The 11,745-nt window shown below is 37.0% G+C and overlaps 1 long non-coding RNA gene across 1 annotated transcript; it reads right to left on the reverse strand.

Annotated features, from left to right (window-relative positions):
- Positions 1-5,618: 5,618 nt before the first annotated feature.
- On the reverse strand, positions 5,619-10,403 carry LOC117674143 (uncharacterized). Its single transcript, XR_009621863.2, has 2 exons — positions 10,263-10,403; positions 5,619-6,318 (listed from the first exon to the last, which is right to left on the reverse strand). It is a non-coding gene; the product is annotated as an uncharacterized LOC117674143 (long non-coding RNA).
- Positions 10,404-11,745: the final 1,342 nt, after the last annotated feature.

An 11,745-nucleotide genomic window follows, 5' to 3' on the forward strand; every position in this document is an offset into this window, starting at 1 on the left:
GATTAAAATTGACTACATGACTCAAAAATTGTTCCTAGGCAGAAAAAAGAAATCTTTATGTAAACAGAAATCATGTTAAAAGAATAACTTCTTACATTATTAGGTAGATGACCTACTTAAAGTCCCCCTGTTAAAATTTGGCACTGCAACCAATGTGGAACAAAGGTATTAAATTAATTCCAGACCATTAAATTCTTATCCTGTGAGAACAGTAAATGATCCAGTTTTCAATTGTTAGCTACTACAGAGACAGTGGATTATTGTCTGTGGAAGTTCAGTACATGAGCCATAGTTGTAGTTGTAGTATGGAAGAGCTGGTTTTTTTTGGAAGTATTCAGCTTGAGATCCCTTGACACACTGAATTTAGGCTACTTACCTATCAACTGGAATGTCCAGAGATTGTCGGATTTTTTTTTTATTTTTTTTTTTTGTGGGTGTGAAGTCCCATAACAATTGTTTCCCTTAGAAAAAACTTGGGTTCCAGACAGTTAAAATGAATATACTTATTTGTAACAATTTCATTCTGCACATGGGATTTTTTTTTCTTTAACTCTAGGAGCTTTTGAAGGTATACTCATTTGATGACTATTATAACTATGAAGATACTTTTTCTTTCTCTTTTTGGAAACATGACCTTTTTGTAAAGGCAGCTTGATAATGGTAAAAATGATATTTTTATCCTGAGCACTATGAAGAGCCCTTCAGGGTTGACTATTCCCTTGGCACTTAGGACCTCTGTTTATTATTTGCTTGAACAATGCCTAGGAGTTGACTAGAGAGATTTCTGAAGGGATCTACAGGTGATGACCACATCGAGCTGAACCTGGTTAATCTTACAAAGCCAATCAGCATTAGACTTGATAAAATTTTGATGAAAGGCCTCCAGAAATCCCAAGGCTCAACCTAGATCAGGAAGCAGATAATGGCAAAACATATTCTTGTGAAGAAAATGATACGGCATGAGATTTTTTTTGAAGCACCATTGCCTTCAATGGTGTTTATGTAGAAGGCTACAATCTACTACCCACTTTACTACCCAGTTCCCTGACAATAAGCTCCATTTAATTCAGTTAATACATACATTTGTACAACATAAGTTATAGAAAATGCCTCAATAGAATAGTTTTGCATTGGCTCTTGGAACATAGGCCTGTCCCAGGTGTGTATGAGTTTACTGTTCATTTTAAGGAAACCGCAATCACATGCACACTTTTGAAAACTGGTTATGTGTCATCAAGTTGGTATCCAATTTTAGAGACAAAAGGGATATATTTTGTCCATGGCAAACTGTCTGTAAGCTTCAGGTCTTGCAAAGGTGCACCCATTATCACTATAACTGAGGCTATCTGTCTTGCTGCTAGTCATTGTCGGTTTTTCTTTCCATGTTTCCCAGAATTAGAGCCTCATTCCCAGAATTAGAGCCGTTTCTAGAGATCTAGGTCTTCACATAATGCAGACCATTGCCCACCTGCTGCTCTGGACAGTTAGTAATGCGGCCCACAAGACTCTATATTTTTTAAATTATTATGTGATTTACATATAACTAGCTGATAACCTGTGTTGCCCAATCCTGAAATTGCTCAAAGCATTCCAGAGTTATACCAGAACATAACTCTTTCCCGCCCTGTCTATGATCCTGGCACTTTGCCCCAAATCCACCAGGGGATGCCTTCTGTCAAGAGAAGGGAGCATCAGACGCTTCCCCGTTGGTCCACTGGAGGGCGAACATCAGGGCTGGCTTTCCAGAGGAAGCTGTGAAGGAACTGACATCACAAACAATTGCCACTCTAGGATGCCACCTTCGTTCTCCTTAACAGCCTAAGTGTTCCAGAGTGATGCTTGAGCACACACAGACACACACATACATACCAAGGGTCTCTCTCCCCCCCCCCCCAGTATTTGTTTCCAGAGAGTGAGTCATCTGTGTACCAAGTTTGGTTGAAATTTCTTGAGGCATTCCAGAGTTATGCTGGAACATACATACATATATGCAGCCTTTAGATAGATAGATAGATAGATAGATAGATAGATAGATAGATAGATAGATAGATAGATAGATAGATAGATGATAGATGATAGATGATGGATAGATAGATAAATGATAGATAGATTATATTAAATATTATATATGCAACCCAAGACAATTTCTCTTCACTCAATGAGGCCCAGGGAAGCCAAAAAGATGGACATTCATAACATAATGTGCTCCAAAATAGAGAAGAGGAAAGAGGAAAAAAAGATTGTGCCTTATGTTACATGAAGAATATTTAAATGTCCTTATTTCAGATTTGGAAATGGATCTGTGTGTCGTATTCTGCTCACCAAGTTGAATCACACCGTTGAAAACATGACTCGCAGGCAAAGAACGAGGCTGTAAACGGGTTTACTTTTCATTTCTTGGAGTAGTCACACACGAACGTTAATGGTAAACATAAAGTTGGCATTGAGAGCGGCTGCCTCCCAGCGCTCTTTATACAAACTCAAAATAAGCTGGGAGCATTAATGGCCAATTGGCGTTGCTTCCGGGTGCCGCCCTCTCCTGTTACAGCAGTTGAGGACGCTTCCCTACTCTGCTCTGGCCATGGGGTGACCAGCTGCCTCCGGACACAGGACTAACATCTTCCCTCCACCACAGTGCACGGCTAATGTCAGTAGTAGCACCCCCCACCACCAGAAAATGCCGCAGCAACCAGCTTCTCGGGCTTCTTCGTTTGGTAGGGTTCCCCCACGTCAGCAGCGGATCTACCGTGACTCCCCTCCCCACACTATGTCGAGATGGCTTGACTTTCGACACTGTGATTCACGTTTGTTCACAACTCTATGTTCTGGAGCTGCTTTCCAATTTGATGTCAAAATCCAGGTTGCTGTCCTACCATGTTCCTATATTTAATATACTAAACACTTCAGAAACTAATATTTTTGTGTTATATAACATAATTTAAAGCATGAATAATGGTCCAACAAAATACAATAACATCACAGCAAAAATAAATATACAGGATGAAATGAAAGCATGCTGGCAACTCAATTGCAAAATGAAAAGTGTCAGCAGGTGCAAGAGATTAAAACCACTGAATCTAGTAAAATGCAAATTGATTTTAAAAGCACAGGACAAGAAGTTTGGGAAAGGGAACTCACCCCATGTCCCCCATGCAGAATTAAATCAAGCACTAAGAAGGTTTTCTTATGAACATATCTTACATTCAGCAACAGAACTGGGAGGTACATTTTTTTTTCTTTTTAAGAAAATGGAAATAGGAAATAGTTTGAAATGGAAATAGTTGTATATCTAACCCAGGGTCCCCCAAATTGGTCAATATCTTACCCCAAGGTTTGATGAGTTTATCCAATGTGTGAATAAATGGCTGGAGGTCAAAAGGGGTCAGTAAATGACTGGGATCAATAGAAACAGGTTGAACCCAGAGGAATGTAATTACTTATGACTAAAATTCCCCAATCTCCCATCAAATATCAGTGCTGATGCTCATCAGATGCATCCTTCCCATTTATAATATTGGTAGTTCCAGTAAAATATTATATTTTTCATACTTCAAATATTACCTACATTTATGAAATTGCTGTTATAATTGTTATTGATTAGTTTGGATTTTTTTTCTTTCATGCAATCATGTGCAATTCCCAGGGACTGCCTGGACAAGACCCTACAGTTTTCTTGGCAAGGCTTTTCGGAAGTGGGTTTGTCACTGCCTGCTTCCCAGAGAGATTCATCAGCCCAAAGTCACCCTGCTGGCTTTCTGCCTAAGGTTGGACTAAACCAATGGTGGGATTCAAATAATTTAACATCTGGTTCGCCCAGGGTCAGGTTGGCTGTCATGGAAGGCCTGGCCCATCCCTGTCCTCCAGCTCCACCGCACATGTGGGACAAGGCTCCCATGATGGCCAACCTGACCCTGGGTGAACCAGTTGTTAAATTACTCCCCCTGGGCATAAGTGGATCCTGGGCGCTGCGCTGCATTGGAAAAACGGGCAATGGAGCATCCAACATGAGGGAAGGAGGAGGGAAAGTGGCCTTCTCCTTCCCTCATGCTGGCTGCTCTGTTGCCTGTTTCTCCATTGCAGCACAGCGCCCAGGATCCACTTTGATAGCAGGTGGGTAATTTAAACAACCAGTTTGCCTGAACCAGTGCGAACCGGCGGAATACCACCTCTGGACTGAACTCATGGTCTCCTGATTCTAGTCTGATGCCTTAACCACTATATCAGACTGACTTTCAGATAAGTTACAGTAGAATTATTTCCATATAATAAATGTCTGAGGGTTTATGAACAATATGAAACTTCACAAAGGGTCAATGAGCTGAAGAGTTTGGGGACCTCTGATCTAACCAATGACTTTAGCTTTTTTGTCCAACCATCTATCCCTAAATCTTCTCCTTGAGAAGGTAGTTAGGCCATCCTTGCCTTTCCCAGATTGTCATAATTTTTCTTCAGGTAAAGGTAGTACCACAATTGAGCTCAACATTTCTGTTGCTAAGTAAGACAATTGTTAAGTGAATTTTGCTCCATTTTACAATCTTTATTGACACAGTTGTTAAGTGATCACTGCAATTCTTAGTACCATGGTTGTTAAGTGAATCTGGCTTCTCCATTGATTTTATTTGTCAGAAGGTCACGAAAGGGGATTGCATGGCCCAGGTCACTGCAACCATCATAAATGTGAATCAGTTGCCCAACACCTAAATTTTAATTATATGTGCATGGGGGTGCTGCAATGGTCATTAAGTGTGAACAGCAATCATAAGTCACTTTTTTCAGTGCCATGGTAACTTTCAATGGTTATTAAAGAAACTGTTATAAATTGAGGACTACCTACTGTATAAACAATTACTATCTTTGCCAAAGGAGATAGGTAGTATAACTCTCTCCTGCTACCTTAGCTTCTGAATTGGCTTCTTTTGAAAGGGGAACAAAGTAAGCAACAGCTTCCAACCAGCCCAAAGTTGTAGACAGCTGTACAGGTCAAACTAAAGCTGCTTGCTATTGGCAAAAAGCCACTCCTGGCTGAAGGTTTTTCTCTTGCTTTTTGGCTCCTGCCACAAGTGATGCCACTAGGGAGCTGCTGATTGAAGCTTTTGGGAAAAGGGTAGAACAGATAAACATTCTGAAGTGATTTTCCAAATCTGCTAGCTCTTCTCTTCCCATTTCTGTCTCCTGTGAGCTGCCAGTCATAGTATTTCCAATTGAGAGATATCAAACTGATTTAAGAAAGCAGTGTTTATAGGAATAAGCACTTCTGTGCAATCTCAATAAAAGGAAGCAACTAGCTGACCTTGTTCAGACTTGGAAGCTAAGTAAGGTTAGCCTTGGTTAGTGCTTGGGTGGAACCCAATGGGGTAATTTCAGAGCTAAAAGAAAAGGTGGAAAGACATCAGACAAGAAAGCATGAAATTTCTGTACTACTGCCAAAAAAGCTGCATAGATGTATCCATGTAGTCCATAGGAGTTTAATGAAACAGCAGCGTTTTGACTCTTTTATGTTCAATTCTACTCTTAATTCTCCAAATTTGCTTCCCGTGCACTACAACTTTAACTTAGACTGACTCTTCCACTGTATAATGAAGATATGATTAGGCAAATGGTTGCAACAATGAAAATTACAACCTGGAGCAGTTTATTTATATTGGCTACATTGGCTTATCTTGACTCAACATTGTTCTGCAAAAGTGGATATTTAAAACAAAACACAATAGTCCTTTAGTGTCTAAGTCATTCCAAAGTCATCACAAGTTTGTTCTTTCCCAGAAGTCTGATTAGCTTAGAGATAAAGCAAAAAATTAACAGGTTTTTGATTTGTTTTGAAAGTAAGGAAATAAAGTCCCTGTTACTTTCACAACTGGTGTTATGGAGAGTTTCTCAGTTTGACGGTGCATTGTTATCCACAGCAACCAATATTGCAACATGGACCATAACTGCTGTTGCCTGGAGGAAAACCTAAGGACATTTGAAAGAGCATTGTTCTGAGTAAGCTGTGAAAGTGTATTTAGTTTGCAGTTGTTACACTAAAACCAAACAAGAGGTTTTGATGTATTGCCAGAAGGCTTTATCTTAAAACACACAGACACAGATGCACACACATCCATTATAATCAAGCACGAAGGACAGACAGATGCATATTTTGTGGTTCAGTACTATATGAAAAGTTATTTTCTTTTCATTAAAGTATCACTCTGTACATATTGCCTTATCGGAGGGCATACAGTAGGCAGCGTAGCCCTTCCCGTACAGGATTAATCCACCTCAGTCAAGTTTTGATGTTAAAGGGCAGAAGGTTTATGGTGAAAAAAGTCTTGCAGAGGCCTAGAAATGGAAATCAGAATTATTAAAATGAGTGAATCGTATATAGGAAAGGTTTCCAAGAATCATAATACATGAATTAACTAATCACAGCCTATTATAAGGTAGAGAGTTTAGCCCATGTTTAAAGTCAACCCAATATCAGCATAACAAAAGGATAATGTATGAGAAGTACAACACAAAATACTGGGGGTTTTTTCCTAGCCAGAAATATTAGAAGATTTAACTTAAACAACTTTTTTTAAAAAAATCCCTTCTACCTTCTTCAGTAATATCTTTATGTTATCGTGTTGTTCTAATTGTAGGAGATTGGGTTAAAGCATTCCTTGATAGAAATAGAAAATAAATATGGAATTATAAGAATGGGGGTTCTCAACTGTAAGTATCTTGGCAACCTGGTATACTTGGATATTAATTATTTAATTCATTCATTCATTCATTCATTCATTCATTCATTCATTCATTCATTCATTCACTACAGCCACCCAACTCAATCACATCTGAGCAATTTATGATTCTAAAATTATAAAACAATTTTAAAAACATTACATTAATAATAAATTTTCTTTAAGCTGAAATTTCCTTCCTTCCTCCCTCCCTCCCTCCCTCCCTCCCTCCCTCAGTAATAATTTTATTATCTATTAATTTTGATCACTTTCTTGGTTATTATTTGTACCAGAGACATCTCAGAAATTTAAATACAGGCAGATCTCCTTATTTGGAATTTAAAAGCAATGCATAGAAAAAAAATGATTTCAATAGTTTTGTTCATTTATGTTATTTAATTATATTAGCAAAGCTGTTGAGATGGTCTGTTAATTGATATATGCAAAGTGCTTAGTGAAATAAATTGTATTCATTGGTTGTAAAAAATTTCTTTTCTTTATTGCAACTTTGTCCCTATATAAGCATTTCTTTTTGTGACTTCTAACCCCACAGTTTCCCAAATTATTTTTTAAATAAAATATTAATATATATATATTGCAAAATAATAAACACCTAAGAGATTCTTGGCAGTATTGCATATGATCCCACAGGACAACATCAAATAACATCAAATAAGAATGCCATCCTAGGGTGGCATTCTTATTTGTGATCTTGTGAGAAATGATCAACAAAATGGCATGCGATTTTGGGTGGTTGATTGTTGAGTACCTAGTTCATCATCCAAGCTGGAACAGGGGACCTATAAAGATTGAGTACCCTTGTCTGAATCATTATAATCTAATTTCAAAAAGCAGGAAAATGAAGCCCAAGCCTCATCCCTGGTATACACAATAGATGTTTATGCACATTTTTCACTATACAGGTCTATATTGAAGGAAAGCTTGGTGTTGTATGTCTTAAGTGGAATACAGAATTGTCCATATTGTAAATTAGAATAGTTGCCACTTAGCCCAGCACCAATTAGTGGTTTTCTGAGACTGCAAACAGAACATCAGCATTGGGGACCGACTGGATTTTCTACAGGTGGGTATTCTGATTTGGAGCAATGGCCCTTCCCTATGTGAACTAGGGAGGTTGCATGCTAAACTCACATGTATACAAACAAGTATATTGCTTGTTTTTTTTCACCAGCAGCTCTCATTACTATCATTGCATCTTTCACCATTATTCTTTCCCACTTATGATCTTTATCTTGTTTTTCCTTTTTCTTCCTGTATTTCTTCCCTGAAGAATTCTAAGTACTAAGTAAAAAGCCTTTGCATACCATTTTCTAGCTGGCTATTATTCTTCCAAATACAGCTACCTACAACATTATTAATAAAACAAAAAACAAAAAAACCCAAGATCCCAAATATTTGCATTTCTGTAGTAATACATTTTGTTAGCATCTCTGGGCTTACAAAATAGAAAGAGGAAACGAGACACAGTAATTGGAACTCTATTAATTGCATTTGCTAAATTAAATGCCTTTGGAAACTATAGCTCTTCCCTTAGGAATGTGCTGTAGATTTGGTTAGAGGTTGGTAAAAGAGATCTTCAGCTATCCTCAATATCTCTGAGCTGCCTATCAAATCAAAATAGTTTGTGGGGATGTAAACTGCTTCACTGGACACATATTTTGATCTAAAACAGCTTACTGCAAGAATTGCTTAGACTTGCAATCTCCGCCAAAGGACTTATCATGTCCACAGTAGACATTGTAATTTTTTTGTATTTATTGCAGTATAGTTATAGACCATCTCTAACCTAAGAATGATTATTCAGGGTTAGGTTTATTTTTGTTATGAGATCACACGTCTCTGTCATTGACCACACTGCTGCTTGCAGTCATAACTAAGAGTAGGGTTAGTCTTTTCCATACTAAATCTGGAGGATAAAAATGGAAATTATACTAATCATTTAGCACCGTGGCTTTCTAAGTTCCATATTTGTTTTGTAGAATGATGTCAGGTAGAAAAGAAAAAGATTCGTGGGCTCAATATGCTAAATGGAAGCACATGTTATTTGGAAAACACATCTTTTTCTGCTTAATGGATGAGTGTTTTATCTGGCGCTTAAGTGGTATGTTTGTGTAGTTACATGTTCTGCCATAATAGAACCATGCAATTTGACTGACATCATTAGATGCTCTAAGATCAAGTTCAATTTCTCTTTTGTTTATTACAAACTTCAACTGTCCCGCTAAGCATTTTCAGATACTGCATTTTGGTGGATTTTATTTCCAGTATTCATGTTTATGATACCATCTGTTAAACACTATAACAGAATGCAAGTTAAAGTGGAAATTAAAAACACCAAACCAAATTCAGACATTTGGATTTCCCATTAATAGCTCGCTAACTGTTCAGTTCAGAATTTACTGAGATCATTTCTCAAATATCTTCCTCCCAAAATAGGAATAGGAAGCAACACTTTTGTATGAATTTATCAGTTTATTTTAGGCTAATGTATTGGTTTCTCTTCAACATACTATGAGGAGATCACAAAGCATGGCCAAGAGATGTCTGCATTTGTTGATCAGTCACCCTTAGAAACTGAAGGTGTTCATGTATTATTTTGATACTCTACCTTCTTTGAATCAAATTGTCACTGGTATATAGGAATGACCTTGAATGAAAAGAGGAAGATTTTCAGACTAGGCAATGACCTGATAAATGAAATTTGAGTTTGAAGGTGAAGGGATGACAAAAAACATCTCAGTAGAGACCCTCCCTAGTTTTGGCAAAGTAAAAATGAGGGATAGGAGGGGTAATTTCTGACTTGTAAAATTGATACCAGCCTTATGAGGTAATCCAGACAAAAAACACAGCCAGGAGCATCACCTCTATTTTTATTATAAGGCTACATTAATAGAATCTTGCAAATCTGAAAATATCTGTTCTATCTCTCACTTTTATTCTCCCCAAAACTAGGGAAAATCCTTTTTGAAATGCTTTCACTACCATTCCTCCTTTAAATTCAATTTCATGTATTACACTTAGACTGCGGTTTTTCTACCTGTCTTCTACATTCATTACATTCATTACATACGAGCATAGATATTTATGTTCTGGATGGAGCTTCATATAACACTAACAAAGAAGGCAATTGTCCATGAACTATTCATAATTAATTTGAAACAATAAAAATTAGGTTTGGTAATGACAGATACATTCAGATGCTGAGGTATCTGAGGAGATGAGAGGAGATGTTTGAGAGGAGATGGAAGGGAATCCTAGAAATCCTGGAAGGCTTTCAAAATTTTGTTATTACTTCTTACAATAATAAAGTAGAATTCTAGTAGTCCTTGTACTATCTGTTTCCTGATTGGCTTAACTGGAAGAGTTGACAATTATGGAGGCTACTGAATTCTAATCATCAGGTTATCATACTAGATGACTCAAACTATAATACTGAATCCTAATAATTAATTAATCAACCAATCACTTTATGAACTCTAGAATTCTTTCAATTAAGACTGTCAGACTGATCATGCTTTCTTCAGTACTTCTCCCCCTCACCTTTATTGGAAGTAGTGTTAGGGACATTTGTTATCCACCAATCATTTGGCACTTCATCCATTCTTTAGAATTTTTCAGACACCACCATTCTTTAGAATTTTCAGACAATACGTCAAGATTAAAAAAAGCCTTCTATTCTTTGGGATGCAATTTTTTTGATTTATATTCTGCTTTTCATATTTGCTTAATGGAACATATACTACAGTAGGAAAATTGGAAATTTGTACCTGTATTTTTGGGGATTTTTTGTTGTTATTTTAGGATTAGGGGAAAATACTAATATGTTTATTGTAATTTTGTAGGATCAGAAGGTGCCTACATTTTAGTGTGAGCACATCCCATTATTTCAGCATTTTTTTTCTTTTTTCTTTTGCCTTGAAGCTCATATGTCCACACTGCTAGATCGTCACTATCTTATCACTATTAGTACCTTGAATAGGATGTAAGGGGTAATGGAAATTTCCTTTAAAAATTGTTCATGTGCATAGCCATATTCACATGCTTATTTATTCTACCCCTTAGCCTAAACATAGTTGCAAGGAGCCCTCAGGATAGTTCACAATGAATAAAATATAAAACAATAAAATATATCCAATAAAATAGTGGAAGCAACTATGCGAAGTAGATAAGATACAAGCTAAAAGCATCAATCATATATTCTAGTCCATGTTGATCCTCTGGTGCATTTTAATTTTGTAGTTCAGCATTATAGAAGAGAGATAAATTAAATAAACTCTGGAATGTTGAGAGATTTGGGTTTTAGAGATAATTGAACCATATTATCTTTTACCAACTCTTGTTAAGAAGATGACCAATCTCCAGGGGAAAAAAAGAGTAATTGGAATACTTTTGCAAAGTTTAAATGATTTTTCAAACATTACATGTTTCTCTAATACAGTAGCTCGGCTAACCAGAGTTCATCTGAGCATTTATATATAGCCTTTTGTGTGTGATCATGTTCTGAAAAGCAAGTAGATATAGATACAACACCATCAATTGGTATGCATTGGCCCAAAAATGCAGGAACAAGCAAGCCCAAGGAATGGAGAAAGGATATGAATGATGAGACTGAGAGATGAATAATAACAATAGCAGCTTGTCTACAGAGAAACAATTTATGGGGAGTTCAGAATTGAAATGAGTATGTGATAAGTGAATCAAATATAGCAAAGACACCAAGGGGTTCCATTCTCACCAGGTTGCTCCAGGACTACAGAGATTTCCTCCTAAAAGAACAATATAACCATCCAACTGGAAGATGGAAATTACTGACACAGTCAAATATGAATGTTGTCAGTTACCTGAAAATCAAGATGATGGTACAAAGGCAACTTTATGGTCCATAACATAGATAGGAATAGATCTTATTCCTTATAGTAGCCTCATCATTAGTACCCCAATCACCAAAGATAGGTTTCAGCAGTTTCTCATCAGTTCTGGAGAGCCGGTAGCAGAAATTTTGAGTAGTTCGGAGAACCAATAA

This window comes from Pantherophis guttatus, chromosome 1 (genome assembly GCF_059756535.1).
Source record: "Pantherophis guttatus breed Tessera chromosome 1, ASM5975653v1, whole genome shotgun sequence".
NCBI classification, from domain to species: domain Eukaryota; kingdom Metazoa; phylum Chordata; class Lepidosauria; order Squamata; family Colubridae; genus Pantherophis; species Pantherophis guttatus.